At 37.3% G+C, this 13,223-nt stretch overlaps 1 long non-coding RNA gene across 1 annotated transcript in view; it reads right to left on the bottom strand.

Annotated features, from left to right (window-relative positions):
• LOC129480225 (uncharacterized) overlaps window positions 1-13,223 on the bottom strand; it is a 59,064-nt gene that overhangs the window by 14,110 nt on the left and 31,731 nt on the right. The window contains exons 6-7 of the long non-coding RNA XR_008656945.1: window positions 8,700-8,797; window positions 7,055-7,250 (exon numbers count right to left, since the gene is read on the bottom strand). This is a non-coding gene — a long non-coding RNA (uncharacterized lncRNA). The remainder of the gene's footprint in view (window positions 1-7,054; window positions 7,251-8,699; window positions 8,798-13,223) is intronic.

The following is a 13,223-nucleotide window of genomic DNA, read 5'->3' as shown; positions in this document are numbered from 1 at the left end:
TTAAAAAAAAAAAAAAACTAAACCCTTGTTTCCAGAAGTAAAGATGCACAGAAAAATATAATAATTTATCCAAATACATGTAGCAATTGCTTACTATATGCCACATAAAATGTGTTACTGGTATCTTGGAAGATTTTTCCCTATTTAGTGGGACATACTGAGTCTATGCATATTGACTGATTCATACTGATTATTTAGCCTTTGGCTAATTTTGTGAAATCAACAAATTGATAAACAGTCTTCTGCTTAGTTGGAGTCAGTGTTTTAATATGCAATTTAGAATAGTCCTATATAATGGATTTTTTTGGTCTAGAAATGGGTTTAGTTGATTTATTTTTTGTATTTTGGCCCCACAATAAGCCTGCTCACTCAAGGATCTTCAACAGTTAAGCTGTCTCTGTGTAACAAGCCCATGGTAGGCCTGATGCAGCAGTAAGAAATAAATGTGTCTACAGCATAGAAAGTGTTGTCTTCCATATTGGTAGGAAGACAGCTGAGTGTCAACGTGGCCTCTGCCCAAGCCCACTGGATGAAACAGCCCCATTTCTTGGCTGCTATCACTGAACAGGATTCTCAATACCTGCAGGATACTTTGACTCCTGAATTGTGGGAGTGTCTCTGAGAAACAGAGGGTGTCTTCGAAGAGCTGTTTCTAGTCAATTATTTTATTCTAAATTCTTGTGACCTTTGCACTACTTGTTGGCTATTTGGGTGGCAAACTGAAATGAAACACCACGGATGCCAGTCAGAATTAACATTCTTGTCAGTCTTCAAATCCAGTCCAGCATTTTGTGGTCTAACTCAGCTCATTTGCTATTCCACGAAGTAAGTAAGATTGGTTAAAATCTTTTTGTACTCCCACTGCATGTGTCAGAGTGAAATTCAAATAAACAATCACAGGTTACATTAAGGATAATAACTATATAAGTCTAAATATATTTTGATGGAACAAATGACATAAGTATAAGATATATAGGGGAAAGATGCATATCTAAGAAATCTTTAGTATGCTAGATCCATCTACTAGTGAAAAACAATTCTGTAGCCCTAATATCAACAACATGAACTGATGTACAACAAAATAAATAAGGTCACCGTTGTCTCAAATATGTCCTTGTAATTTAGTAAGCATGAAAATGTAAATAGAAACGTTAGCTCCCCCAGATTACCAACCACCTACTGCCTAGGTACCCATATCTTCAAGGTGCCAAAGTAAACCACAAAACAGATCAGAAGCATCCTCCTGGTGGATCAATTTTATTGAAATATTTCATAACAAGTTACTATATATTAACTTTTCTATAACATCAAATATTTTCTCATCAAAATCAGCATAGGTGTATGTGGAGTAGAAGATGAAATTTATTTGAATTTTGCAAATTAAAAAAATGCCAAAGAAATGCTAGACATTCAGAGAGCAGTTTCCCTGTTTCACAATATTCACTCCTTTCCTTATGACATGAGAAATACATTAATGAAAATATTTGAGAAGCATTAATACACAATTTTAAAAGTCACCATTATGAAGGTAATTAGTAAATGCTTTTAATACTAATTAGAGTGACCAGAGAAAAATGCATCTGGTAGTCTACATTTATATTATATATTAAAAGCTGTCAATGCCCCCACCCGGGGGCCCTTTACTTAGACAGTCAGCATCCTGCAGCTCCTGTTAAGTATTGGCTGCTAATAGCTCACAGCTGCCCTCTATAGTGGAGAATTGCTTTCAGCCAATGAAAGCCATCCTACTTGGAATGTCACAGCAACCCCCAGACAATGGTTGACTGATAAGGAATGACTTTCAGATTCCAGGACTGTCCCTGGGTCAGGCCCAAAGCTAAAGGCTGAAGCTAGACTCCAACTGAGACCACATCCATGCTTAATTTTTTCCACGTAAAATTGGAAGCCACAGCATGCTTCGATCACTCCTTTTCTCCCAAGAGGGCTCTCCCAATAAAGAACTTGCACCAGAATGGCCAAGCAGGTTCTGCTTCTAGAGAACCAGGTATAGGCATCATATTTATGTTTGTCTCCACACCTGATCTACCACTAATTTTATGAAATGCTTAAAATCTTTGTAGTTTGTCCTGCCCAGACCATGCTTTGTGAGCTTTTATCTGTCTCTGGTTGTCTTTGACTTGACTTTTTCTTTCTCTTTGGATTGGTTTTGATGAGACATTATGTTTGTGAGCCTGGAAGGGAAATTTAGAGATAACTGCAGGCAGTTGAGTGTCTCAATATATGAAAACTCAACCCATTTCAATGTTTTATCATCCTTAAAATTATACCCAAAGGACTATAAATCATGCTGCTATAAAGACACATGCACACGTATGTTTATTGCGGCATTATTCACAATAGCAAAGACTTGGAACCAACCCAAATGTTCCACAACGATAGACTGGATTAAGAAAATGTGGCACATATACACCATGGAATACTATGCAGCCATAAAAAATGATGAGTTCATGTCCTTTGTAGGGACATGGATGAAACTGGAAAACATCATTCTCAGTAAACTATCGCAAGGACAAAAAACCAAACACCGCATGTTCTCACTCATAGGTGGGAATTGAACAATGAGAACTCATGGACACAGGAAGGGGAACATCACACTCCGGGGACTGTTGTGGGGTTGGGGGAGAGGGGAGGGACAGCATTAGGAGATATACCTAATGCTAAATGACGAGTTAATGGGTGCAGCAAAACAACATGGCACATGGATACATATGTAACAAACCTGCACATTGTGCACATGTAGCCTAAAACCTAAAGTATAATAATAAAAAACAAAAAATAATAATAAAAAAATAAAATTAGCACGTTTGTCTTTATGTCCAATTAAAATGTGTCCTTCTTTCCTTCAAGCTCATTTTTTGTTTATAAGATCTGCTTATTTGGGAACATAAAGAATAGCTCCCTAGCAAGTCCCTCATAAAAATTTACCGATTAGATTTGTGCCTAGATCATTTTGCGAAAAGCCAGTTCTTCAAAAGCCAATAAACCAGGCAATCCTGCAAATAACCAAATTTGCCAAGTTTGCTTGTTTTTTCAACTATTTAATTTTAATTGGCTGATTCTCGTTTGGTTTTCAAAAGAGGCCTACAGGCTCAGACAAATAAAATATGCTTTATAGCATTTTTATGTGAGTATAATGCAAAGTAGTCAACTAAAATTAAATGCTTATTAAAAAACAAGCAAATTCTGTAAACTGATTGTCTGTTGGCTAAATGCTTGCATCGATTAGATACCTAGGCCATATAGTCTCAATTTCTTCTGTATTTTCTACTGTTTAGAACTAATTTCCATCCATCCATAATTATCTAAACTTTTCTGATGTCAGAAACATTGGGATATGATCTGTCCTCAAATAGGTTCAAGTTTTTGTTATTTTTTCCCACGTATTAGAATACATATTGCTTCCAACTTAATTTTAGTACTACCTATATGTAATTACTTGAGAAATCCAAGGCAAAGATTTTGTTTTCTTCTTAAGAATGTTTTTTTCAAGTTGGAAAAGACACCCTTGCCCGCTGATGGTGGGAATAATAATTGCTACCAACTGTACTAAAAATAGATTGGGAACATTTATTAAAAGACTTAAAAATAATCTCATCCTTGGATCATTAATCCAATTTCTAGTAATTTTCTTAAATAATCAGACAGGAGGACAAAGATTGGCTGAGATATTAATTATAGCATTTTTATAAAAATTTAAATTTAAAAAACCCCAGAAGTTCTAGTTTCAGAAATTGATGTTTCAGAATTCAAAACCTGCTATCAATAATTTTAACTTTCTTTGCCGAAGATTCTCTTCCTCTTCTTTATTTTTTTATATGGTGTTTCCCAGGACAATATCCTGTGCATTGACTCAAATTTTTTCAGATGCCCTGTCCTGAAAAATTCTGTGGCCAGAAAGCAGAGATATGTAGATTAGTTTAAACTAATTAGGATCTATCTGTGGCACTTCAAGCAAAAACAGTCTTACCCAAATCATAGGTTGAGAGTAAAGGAAAATTAGTGATTAAAAGAAAATTTTTCATAAAAATGAAGAATGATTTCTAGTGTGGGAAACTGAAGATGTCCTTCTATAATGATACACACTTGTAATCATGTAGCCATTAAAAGTTAGATTGTTAAAACCTGTTTAATTCTAGAGGACATGCTTAAGATTAAATGTTACATTAAACGAAAGCTGGGGAAATAGCCAAGTATGAGCATCTGAGGCAGAATAGATTTTGACCTGTGAAGAATGAAGAGCTATATGAGCTCAGGCATAATGAAGGAGAGAAAATATTTATAAATAATTCTGGAGAGGAAGGCAGAGGCCGAATCATGAAGCCTCTCATAGACCATAGTATTCATTTTAGTCTTTGTCCCAAGTTCAGTGAAAGACATCATAGTGTGTCTAACAAGAAGTATGCATGATATAATAAATATTTTTTAAAGAACACTGTGACAAATGTGTGGAGAATGGATTAGAGAGGGGCAAGTATGGAAACAAGAATTAATAATTTTTTTTTGGAAAAACCAGGAACCTCATGTCTATTTAGCTATATGTTAAGCCCATTTCCAATGATCTCACCATCACCTTATTACCTATGTTCTGCCATTAAGCACTCCACCATGTACACATCAGTTTTGCTGAGGGCAGGAACCGTATCTACACATATTTTGCATCTCTTTCTATACCTAATATATCCTAGGCATTGCATGTTTGTGAAATCTCTGTCTGTGTGAGTGTGTCAAGACTTTGGAAAGGGTAAAGACTTTGGAAATTGAGTTTTATTGAAACTACATACAATACACTTAAACTTTTTTCTATTAACAAATATTATATTAAATAACACAGTGATCCCATCTTATCAAAAGGTATGTTGAATCTTAAACTATGATTCAATAATATTTTAGAAATTACTGAGCCCAAAATATATTTGTGATAACACTATCATATAGTTTTTAATAGCATTTATGTAAAAATTGACCTAACTTTCATTGTTGTACCTGATATTTTCTGTAGTTAACAAAATTTTTATAGGCAAATATTGCATAAAAGACTAAAAAGATAAAAAAAGGTACATTTTCCATTGGTTCTCATAATATTTAGGTTGTTTTCGTGATATCTGAGCATATATGCAGTCAAGTTTTATACCTTTATATATAAATTTGAGGGAAAAGTTTTTCTAAGCAAAAGGCACCAGGCACTTAATATTTACTAAGCAAATATTTTCTAAGCAAAAGGCACTAGGCACTTAATATTTACCGAAGTCTTTTATAATCAATATTTTTATATCAATTTTATAAAAGCAAAAATTAGGAGATAAAGAAATTGTTCAAAGTTATCTAGCTAATTGGTGGATTTAACTTTGAACCGTACATATATAGTCAAATCGCTATTTAAAAGTTTATGTTCTTGCTGTGGTTTCAAATACTTTCCGTGAACGTTGAACATTTCTTATTCTCTAACGTGGGATTAGATGCTTCTCTTCTGGGCCCTTACAATACTTTATTCTCGCCTCTGTCACTATATTTGTTTTACTACATTTTAACAGCCTGTTTACTTGCCTGTTTTCCCAATAAGATTATAAACTCCTTAAGTGTAGGAATTGTGTCTTTTTCTTAGGCACATAGTAAACACTTAAAAATTAATTTAAAATAAATGATATTAATGTTTTAATATTAATTTAATATAAACAATATTATGATTTAAAGATATTTATTTTTTATAGTAGCTGATGAAAACAGCAAAGCCTTACCACTTACGGAAAGTGTTCAGTGAACTACAGCACCATAATTTCTTAGCACTATCCCATGAAAAGAAGAATTTGGAGTATATTTAAACACACACACGCAATATATAGCACATTTTTTTTTGAAACATGGCCATTTGGCACTGCTTTAAAGAAGCCTCCTTAGGACTGATCTCAAGTACATATTCTTGAAGGGAAAAAAGCAGGGATGGGGATAGGGGGGATGAACCTTCATACAGGCAAATTGGCATCATTTGATCATTTGTCCTTGGATAGCATTTCAGCCAAGAGAGACTCAAGACTGTGTTGGCACAGCCAAATAGCATTTAATGCCACTTGTGGGTATTTCAAAAATTTCATGGAAAAAATAGTTCTCAGGTTTCTTATTTAATAACATGGGTGGTTGCCAGTGATGAGAAAATGCCAAACCTATTTCAATTTTGAGGTTTCAAATTGAATTTACTCAAAATAAATCTTATCATATCCCCTAAAAATAGTTGCTACTGAAGTCTTAGAGAAGTGTGTCACTTATATACCCATTTATATTTGCAGAAATAATGCTAGAAACTTATTTTAACCTCAGTATTATTTTGTTTATTCAATGAAACTTTGTTTAAATGGGTTTTGGTTCACTAGCAAAAATATGACATATAGAAAAAGGAAAGATGAATTGTCCAGAATAGGATCCCAGAAAACTCAGGCATTGAGAGAAAAGGCACAAAATTAATTTAATTCATTCAACAAATATTGCAAAGCAGTTCACTTAAGATGGCCACCTAGTAAATTGCCACATTTCCAATTTCGTCAAATGTATGCTTTTTAAACACCCTTCTGATATTTTGAGTACTAAACTGTTTTTGCGATCATAGACGTGTTGTCACAGCTTTTTTTTCACCTATTCATTGAATAAAATTGGATAGATGGTTGTTTATATGGATGTGCTATTTTTTCTTCATAAGAATCAAAATAATGATTAATCGCATTTATTCCTCAAACTGCTCCAAGCCAGAAAGAAATCTCATTTAAAGGTTTCTTAGTAGCCTCTGGGGCAGTAAGCAGTGATGTCCAATCTCCCCGTAACATGCAAAGTACGTTACCCTTCTCCTTTTCTGCTTTAGTTCCCTTTTCTTCTCCCTTTTTTCTCATAGCTTTTCAAGGTCTTTTGTTTGTTTTCTTTACGTACCTTTTTTCCTCCTCTATCTGTCATTATTTCCAGGGAATTTTGGATTAATGTAATTTAATGTTTCCTGTGAAGTTGTGTAGGATCAAAATCATGAAGTCGTTCAATAGACAAAGTCTGTTACCTGACACACTTTTATTCCCTTGATGTTTCCACACATTTTCAGTCCTGGGGTGGGGCCCATCATCCTCGTGTTTTCTGTCTTTTGTTATTCCTGCGAATTTCCCTGAACTAATCCCACTTAATGGCATACAGTCTAAATTACAGGACAGAGAGTTCTTCAGAGCTGACTGACACAAGCAAAGCAGAGCCCAGGCTAGCTAGGAGAAAAGCAGAGAAAAGAAAGCTAAGGGAGCTGCTCTCTTTTTATTCCTTATATTTATTCTTGATGATCATAAGCCCCCATCCATCACCTTTTGTGTAGAGATGGGTTCCAATTTTCTGCAGCCCCATCCTAAAATAGGCACTGTTTTAACTACGTATCTTCATTTTTTGTCAAATCAGGTCTTCCTTTGAAGCTAAAGACTCCTATTAGGAAACAACTTTCACCCCTATTTGCTTAATAATGTGCTTACCTGTCTTATTCCCAGAAAATACACACACACACACACACACACACACACCTCTTAACATTTTCTTTTTTAAGGCAACCTGCAGTTTCAAAGACTAGTAACTAAAGTTTCTTGCCATCATATGCAATGGTCCATAGTCCCTTGCAATGACAAGGGGGCTGAAATCTTTGGAAGTACAGGGCTTATTGTCTGGCTTCTCCCACAGTTCCTTGGAGGTTGCCACATACAACCATCCTCACCTGTCAGATGCTTCTTTCTATCAGCTTCATAGCATCAGCCACAGTACTGCTTACTACTCTGACTAGTTTAGGAAGATAACTAGAAGGTTTCCCTGAAGTCATAGCTTAAGGTATTTTAACTGTTGCCTTCTGGGGATAGAAATCCTAGTTTTGATTTCCAAGCCAAAAAGGAGGGTATTAGGTTTTTCGTTTTTAAAATTCAGTACGTAGCGTTATAAATAAAGTTTCGGTGCCACAAAAGAAATAGCACTCAAATATAAAATTTTCTTTTTAATCCTCAGCAAGGCAATTTACTTTTATAGAAGGGTGCGCCCTCACAGATGGAGCAATCATTCTCAGTAAACTATCGCAAGGACAAAAAACCAAACACCGCATGTTCTCACTCATAGGTGGGAATTGAACGATGAGAACTCATGGATACAGGAAGGGGAACATCACACTCCGCGCACTTGGATAAGGGAGGCGAAGTAGTTCTTATCCCTGACACACGTGCTGCTGTGTCGTTCCCCTATTGGCTAGGGTTAGACCGCACAGGCTAAACTAATTCCAATCGGCTAATTTAAAGAGCGTGATGGGGTGAGTGGTTTGGCAGGAAAAATGGTTATGACAGAGCAGGTAATTGGAATGAGTCAGGGTGGAGTAGGTAATCGAAAAAGTTGCTTTATGAGGAAGTTATGTTTAAAAGTAGAAGGCAAAGAATTGAACATACTGACATATTGATTCTTTGAAGAGAAAATTTAGAACTCATATCTAACAATAGGAAGGGAATTTTAGGGTCAGCAAAGTTTATCTGTATCCCTTTAACTTTAAATTACATCACCTAGGTAGACTATTAGGAAGAACAGGTATGAATTGTTAACATAGTCATAAAAGTACTAGGTATATTAATTATTATTTTAATTTTAAAGCTTTCTGAAAGGTTAAGAGTGATATGACAAATATAAGTAAAAAGACTTACCTGCATGATGTAGCAGTAGACTTTAGCAGCTTTTAAAACTAAAGTGCCTCATTTCCCAGGGCCTCAGTTTACTTGACTGTAAATGGAGGATAATAGTTCTAGGAGCCGGGCGCAGTGGCTCACGCCTGTCATCCCAGCACTTTGGGAGGCCGAGGCGGGCGGATCACGAGGTCGGGAGATCGAGACCATCCTGGCTAACACGGTGAAACCCTGTCTCTACTAAAAATACAAAAAATTAGCCGGGCGAGGTGGCGGGCGCCTGTAGTCCCAGCTACGCCGGAGGCTGAGGCAGGAGAATGGCGCGAACCCCGGGGGGCGGAGCCTGCAGTGAGCCGAGATTGCGCCACTGCACTCCAGCCTGGGTGAAAGAGCGAGACTCCGTCTCAAAAAAAAAAAATAGTTCTGAGGATTAGAAGAAATAATTTATATAAAGGTCTACCATGTGCAAACATAAACATTTTCTATTGTTATTTAGCCAATAAGTTTAAATGACTCATACACACAGAGGACAGTGCTAGTCTTGCTATTGAGGACTAAGCTCTGATTTTTTTTTTCATCTTGCCCTAATTCCTATTTAAGCAGACCCTATATATATTGTGACTTACTTCCCAATCTGACTCTTACTTTCCAACTATATGACAAAGAAGAAAGTCAAAATATTTTACCCCAAAATATGTTTCTTTGCTGTATTTTGAAATAGCCCTGCAAAACTGTCCTTTGTGGGGAAAAATTTGCATCTGTAAAGAATCTCTATTAACATAGCTAGATCTTTTTCTTCCAGGTACTCCCAATCCTAAAGAGATTAACTAAGGGTCTAGTACCTTTTAAAGGTCTGAATAGGAAACACTTGTCATCCACTCTCTCTAAGGGCAGCCACTATAATATTTCAAAAAAGTCTTGGTCACCACAGTCTTTTATCTTCACCTGAATATTTCCTTTCTATCATTCCAGGTCTTTAGACAAACTCAACCAGTCGTCAAGTGGAAAAGTTACCTATAGCCTGGAAGCTCCGGCTTTCAGTCGTCCTGCCTTTCTGGATCAAACCAATGTATTTCTTAAATGTGTTTGATTGATGTCTCATGCCTCCCTAAAATGTATAAAAACAAGCTGCACCCCAACCACCTTGGACATGTTCTCAGGACCTCCTGAGGGCTGTGTCACGGGCCATGGTCACTCGTATTTGGCTCAGAATATATCTCTTCAAATATTTTACAGAGTTTGACTCTCTCTGTTGACACTAACAAACAGAATAATAGAAATAAATCAAACTCCTGTTCACACATTGTATTCACATATTGTATTCATACTACTGGATAAAAGAAAATATACAAAATTTCTCAAATATGATAGAAGACAATTGTACCAGGAGCTCTTAAAGAGGTATCAACAGCTGCTGTGGGAACTGAAGCTTAGAAAGGGTAACAGTTCTTGGGGTTCTGGAAAGGTCCACGAAGGAGCTGAACTTTTTAATCTGAGCCTTAACAGGAAAGGAGGTATGAGGTGGAAGTTTATTTATATAAATGCCAATTACACCCAGCAAACCAATAATATAAAAATGGTAGGAGTCGCCTAGACGACTGGCTCCAGGCAGCCAACATGTGCTCTTTATTATTTTCAACACAGAGTTGAGACGAAGCATAAGGAGAAAAGACTGAACTGAACAAAGAAGTGATCACTCATATTACATACACACATTGCATTGTTAAAGGGATCATCTAGTTTTAATAGAGTTAGGAGAAAGTAGGTTGCCAAATTTAAAACAGTGTTCTTTTTGGAGCTTTTTTGCCATCAAAAAAGTAACATTTCCTTAGGTCATACAGTAGAGTAATTCAAAAATAGGTGAATATGTATGTATGTATTTTTTGCATGAATGTGTTTATAATAGATTTTTTATGTGTCCAGAAATGTAACTTAGACTATCATGTCCTTACACTCAACCAAATTTGTTTAAAATTACTTTATTTAAACTAATTTTCCAATTGCAACATGTGTACAGCTAATACCTTTTCTTCCATGCTGAGCTCTTCTGTAAGCTGTTTGCTAAAATGAAGCCTTATTTTTGATTCTCTGAAACTACTGCCCTGGCTCACACACATCTCCTATAACAGTCCATGATTTGAATACCACATGTGGAGGAAATGTTTATAAGTGAAAAATGATCTACTCCCAAACAAACTGAGCAGCACAGTCAAGGTCTTCAGAGGAAGAGGGGTGGGGGCTATGAAATAGAAGGGGCTCTAGGAGGCTGTTTCCCACTGCTAGCTGCATATGGATTCCAGAATCTACACTACGTTGATACTTATTACTGTCTCTCTCTCTCTCTCTTTTTTTTTTCCAGACAAGGTCTTGCTCTGTTGCCCAGACTGGAGTGCAGTGGCCTGATCACCACTCACTGCAGCCTCGACCTCCCAGGCTTAAGCAATCCTCCCACCTCAGCCTCCTGAGTAGCTGGGACTACAGGCATGCACCACCACACCCAGCTAATTTATTATTCTTTGTAGAGAAGGGGGTTTCCCTATGTTGCCCAGGCTGGCTTCAAACTCCTGGGCTCAAGCGATTTTCCTGCCTTGGCATCTCCTGCCTTGCCAGGATTATAGGCATGAACTACCACACCTGGCCACTGTCTTAAGCCAGTATATCCAACACACACACACACACACACACACACACTCACACAACGAACAGGTTAAATTCGATGCTCAAAAATACTATTCTGAATCAATGATGACGTTTTACTTTGTGAGGAGAGGAAACAGGAAATGATACAATCTAAAGTGACACCATTGTCCCAGCTGGAGTGGGAATACATGCGGAGTGAGAACATCCAGGGGGATCTAAGACTCTCTTCCTCCCAGCTTGGTCGAATCACCTGGACTTCTCAAATCTTGGTGTTCTTATATTTGATATTTTTACCAATATCAAAGGACTACTGTGAATATGAAATGGGATATTTTATGTAAAACACTTAGCACAGCTCCTGGTACAATGGATGTAAACTAGCATTGTAAAAATCAATTATTAAGTATAAATAGCACTTTAATGACACTGCACAAATGCAGGACCCAAGTGTTGGAAAGATAAAGCAAGTGATGTAAGTTTGATCAAATTATATGGGGAATTATATGTGGTAAGTATACGAACAGGCGACAGAGAAATATTAGATAGAAGAGGGCAGTTCCTCGGCAAAGGCCCCACTCTCAATCCTGGATACCTGCAGCCCTAAATAAGGACAGGCTATCCTGTTTTTGTGCTATAAAAGTTGCCTTTTGGCCAACCACACTGCCTATCCTGTACCTATATAAATGATGAACCCCAGGCTCTAGAGGGAGATGAGGAGACAAGGAGACAAGCAGATGAACAGCAGAACGGCACAGCAGAGAAAGAGAAGGAGTGTCTGAGAACCAAAAGAAGTTCAGCTGGGTCAGTCAGAAAGGAGTTCGGCTGCTGGACAGCCAAACTCCAGGGGAAGATCCCACTCCATCCCCCTTCTAGCTCCCATGCATCCCACTGAGAGCCACCTCCACCACTCAATAAAGCCCCAACATTCACCACCCTTCAAGTCTGTGTGTGACTCAATACTCCTGGGGACACTGGACAAGAGCTCATGACACAGAAACTGTCACACAGGCCCATTACAGAAAAGCAGAGGGGGTACTGAGCTGGTTAACACTTAAGCAGTCTGTGGACAGCAGAGCTAAAAGAGCACTGTAACACTGGGGTCACAAGCACCCACCATTAGATACTACCATGGGGCCAGACCCCAAAGCACTTGCCCTGGCTCCTGCACCTGCTCATCTGCACGCTCCCGCTCCTGAAAGGGGTTTTCACAGTGGTGGTGTGGACAGCCACACCCCTGTCACAGGCCCTGCAAAGGGAGCCAGGAAACTCTTCAGTTTCAGTAACAATACCCATTAATGCTACTATCTTAGGTGTTATATATCAGTTTTTACCCCAGAAGCAGATCTCTAATACGCTCTCCATTTCTCTTTCTCATTACAAAAATAATGAAAATTTCTGTGGTCAATTAAACAAATAATTCTGCTTGCAAAACTGTTAAACTAAGTTCTAGGGAAGTAAGAGCAACCCTAGGAATGGACTGTAAGTATGAAGACACTTTCTTTTTTACTTTGAGAAAATCACCCTGCCAGTTTCTCAATTTATGTGGCTTCTCCTATAGTAATTGTAATATTTTAGCAGTTTAAAATTAGATGGTTTCTCAAATAGTTACAACTTACTAGAGGCCTTGATTTCTCAGTGTATTTCCTCCAAAAACCAATGTTCTCAGAATGAAAATGTTAATGCAATCATCATTAGCATCTGAGATTCTTCCTTTACAAAATCGGAGAGACGGTATGTTGAAAGTACATTGACCAGGTACATCTCACTCATTGTTGCTTAACAGATATCTCGGGGGGCAAAAATGTAGTGGCAAAAGACCAGGTCGACAGAAACACTGAGAGAAATCATACACAGAGGAAGTGCTCCGTTTCCTTTGTTCTTTATGTGTTCTATAAATATTTCATG

The sequence above is a fragment of the Symphalangus syndactylus genome, chromosome 4, assembly GCF_028878055.3.
Source record: "Symphalangus syndactylus isolate Jambi chromosome 4, NHGRI_mSymSyn1-v2.1_pri, whole genome shotgun sequence".
Lineage (NCBI taxonomy): Eukaryota > Metazoa > Chordata > Mammalia > Primates > Hylobatidae > Symphalangus > Symphalangus syndactylus.
The sequence above is the reverse complement of the archived record's forward strand: the minus strand, read 5'-3'. Positions and strand labels throughout refer to the sequence as shown.